Consider the following 3,484-nt stretch of genomic DNA (forward strand, 5'->3'; position numbering starts at 1 on the left):
CCCCCCCTACAATCTGTGCCAGTACTGTTTACATTTCCTTTTCACTGTTTACATTTCCTTTTCACTGTTTACATTTCCTTTTAATATATTTATATATATATTTCGTAACTGTTTACATTTCCTTTTCCTTTTAATATATCTATATATTTTTTATATATTTTTTATTTTTATTTCACGGTAGCTGTTATGGAAGTCCTAAATCTCATTGTATCTGTCACAGAATATAATGACAATAAAGGCTTTTTTGACTTTTTTTTTTTTTTGAACTGAGCTAAACTGAGCTGGACTGGGCTAGACTGGACTGAGCTGGGTTGAGCTGGGTTGAGATGGGGTCCCGGATCTAGACCTGACTCTGGTTCGTATTTTGTAATCCAGGTGGCCTGCTACACAAATGAGCTCATTTAAGGTTGCAGGTTCCTCGATTTTAGCCAACTCATTTTTAAAGTTTTCATTTAAAGCGTGGAAGTAAGTGTTTCTGAGCATGGAATCAGTCCAACCAGAAGTAGCGGCTCTGACCCGGAAGTCAACAGAAAAATCTTCTACGGATCTATCCCCCTGTTTGAAGTTTGACAGACCCTGAGATTTAGCAGATTCAGAAAAAGCTAGAGAGAATTCTTTCAAAAAATGTTCATATGTATTGGATTCAGAAGACAAACTGGTCCTTGCCCATTTGCGGGCTTTTCCTGATAATCGTGACAGAATAAAGGTTATTTTTTCCTTGTCGTTAGGAAAACTGGAAGGAGAGAGTTCAAAAAACTATTTACACTGAAGCAGGAATCCATTAAATCTACTAGGTATGCCAGAATACCTTTCAGGAAGTGAGGGACGGAGTGCAGGAAGTGACGGACCGAATTCCGGAAGTGACTAGGCTGGCTCTGACCCTTGAGGCGGAGTTGACTCCGGAACCGGAAGTTGAGCTGGCGCTGTGTTAGCGTTTCTCACGAAGCCTGCAAATTCTTGAAAAGTTTGATTCTTAAATTCCAATCGGGTGTTTAACTCACGGAGGGTTGAATCGTGTTCATGGATCTGAACAGCTTGCTCCTCGATCAACCTCCGTAGGGTGTCTGCTGGGTCTTGTTTGTGGCCAGAGTGTTCTGTCATGATGGCTTACTGAATTAACCCACATGCAGAACACACCACGGAAACGGGAGTAAAAGTTCAAACTGTTTATTAAGATGTTCACACAAGTAAATCATTGGAAGCAGGTTCTGGTCTTGGACAGACTTCACGAGGGTTCTCTGTAGAGAAGGTATAGTTAGGTTAGCCAGGGGGTCTGGGGAAATCTTGACAGAGTCTGATTCAGTGTTGTACCTGAAGGTATTCAGACAGACGCGGTGAGAGAGGGAACCAGTTGGGTCCAGAGTTCGTTGTTGCAGCAGAGAGCTTGCAGCGGCAGAGCTTGTCTTCAGATTCGAGTATAGACCTTGAGGGTTTGCCAAAGTTCTCTCCTGAGAACTGGAATCAGACAGAGCTTGTGGATCTTCAGGTTAGCCAGAGTTCTCTCCTGAGAACTGGAATCAGACAGAACTTGTGGATCCTCAGGTTTGGCTCGTGAGGGCAGCAAGACAGGTCTAGGAAGCAGAGAAGACAAAAACGGGTTAGATCTCAGGTTACTCCTCAGAGTATCAGACAACAGACTTAGCAGGCTTGGCTCAGGTTTTGCTAACCATAACTTGGCAACACTCTGGCACTGAAGACAGGTCTGGCTGCTGCTTATGTAGCTGGTCTCCTGATCAGCTGATGATCCTCAGGTGTGCCTGAAGCTCCTGCTCAGGAGACCCAGGGCACTCTCTGCTGGGGACAGGTGGCAGAAACTCCAGATCCCAACACCGGATATAATCCATTCTTCCATAACGAGGGAAAGAAATCCTGTGAATTTTGAAACTGTCATTATTTTTCTATATTTTGTTTAAAACATCCATCCATCCATCCATCCATCCATCCATCCATCCATCCATCCATCCATCCATCCATCCATCCANCTGAGAAGAAACAACATACAGGTCCTTCTCAAAATATTAGCATATTGTGATAAAGTTCATTATTTTCCAAAATGCAATAATAAAACTTGAACATTCATATATTTTAGATTCATTGCACACTAACTGAAATATTTCAGGTCTTTTATTGTCTTAATACAGATGATTTTGGCATACAGCTCATGAAAACCCAAAATTCCTATCTCACAAAATTAGTATATTTCATCCGACCAATAAAAGAAAAGTGTTCTTAATACAAAAAACGTCAACCTTCAAATAATTATGTACAGTTATGCACTCAATATTTGGTGGGGAATCCTTTTGCAGAAATGACTGCTTCAGTGCGGCGTGGCATGGAGGCAATCAGCCTGTGGCACTGCTGAGGTGTTATGGAGGCTCAGGATGCTTCGATAGTGGCCTTTAGCTCATCCAGAGTGTTGGGTCTTGCGTCTCTCAACTTTCTCTTCACAATATCCCACAGATTCTCTATGGGGTTCAGGTCAGGAGAGTTGGCAGGCCAACTGAGCAGAGTGATACCATGGTCAGTAAACCATTTACCAGTGGTTTTGGCACTGTGAGCAGGTGCCAGGTCATGGTGAAAAAGGAAATCTTCATCTCTGTAAAGCTTTTCAGCAGATGGAAGCATGAAGTTCTCCAAAATCTCCTGATAACTAGCTTTATTGACCCTGCCCTTGATAAAACCCAGTGGATCAACACCAGCAGCTCACATGGCACCCCAGACCATCACTGACTGTGGGTACTTGACACTGGACTTCTGGCATTTTGGTATTTCCTTCTCTCCAATCTTCCTCCAGACTCTAGCATCTTGATTTCCGAGTGACGTGTAAAACTGAGCAACAGTCCAGTGCTGCTTCTCTGTAGCCCAGGTCAGGCGCCTCTGCCGCTGTTTATGGTTGAAAAGTGGCTTGACATGGGGAATGCGGCACCAGTAGCCCATTTCCTGCACAGGCCTGTGCACGGCGGCTCTGGATGTTTCTACTCCAGACTCAGTTCACTGCTTCCGCAGGTCCCCCAAGGTCTGGAATCGGCCCTTCTCCACAATCTTCCTCAGGGTCACCTCTTCTCGTTGTGCAGCGTTTTTTGCCACACTTTTTCCTTCCCACAGACTTCCCACTGGGGTGCCTTGATACAGCACTCTGGGAACAGCCTATTTGTACAGAAATATCTTTCTGTGTTTTTTGTGAGATAGGAAATTTGGGTTTTCATGAGCTGTATGCCAAAAATTATCCGTATTAAGGCAATATAAGACCTGAAATATTTCAGTTAGTGTGCAATGAATCTAAAATACATGAATGTTCAAATTTTATCATTACATTATGGAAAATAACGAACTTTATCACAATATGCTAATATTTTGAGGACATTTAGTATTTAATTTAAAATAATAAATATCTTTAACCCATGGCAAATCTTAAAGGAATAGTACACCCAAAACATGATTAGCCTTCATTTTCTACTCACCCCCATGCTGAACAACACTCTGG

The sequence above is a fragment of the Cyprinodon variegatus genome, unplaced genomic scaffold (genome assembly GCF_000732505.1).
Source record: "Cyprinodon variegatus isolate N-32 unplaced genomic scaffold, C_variegatus-1.0 Scaffold368, whole genome shotgun sequence".
NCBI lineage: Eukaryota > Metazoa > Chordata > Actinopteri > Cyprinodontiformes > Cyprinodontidae > Cyprinodon > Cyprinodon variegatus.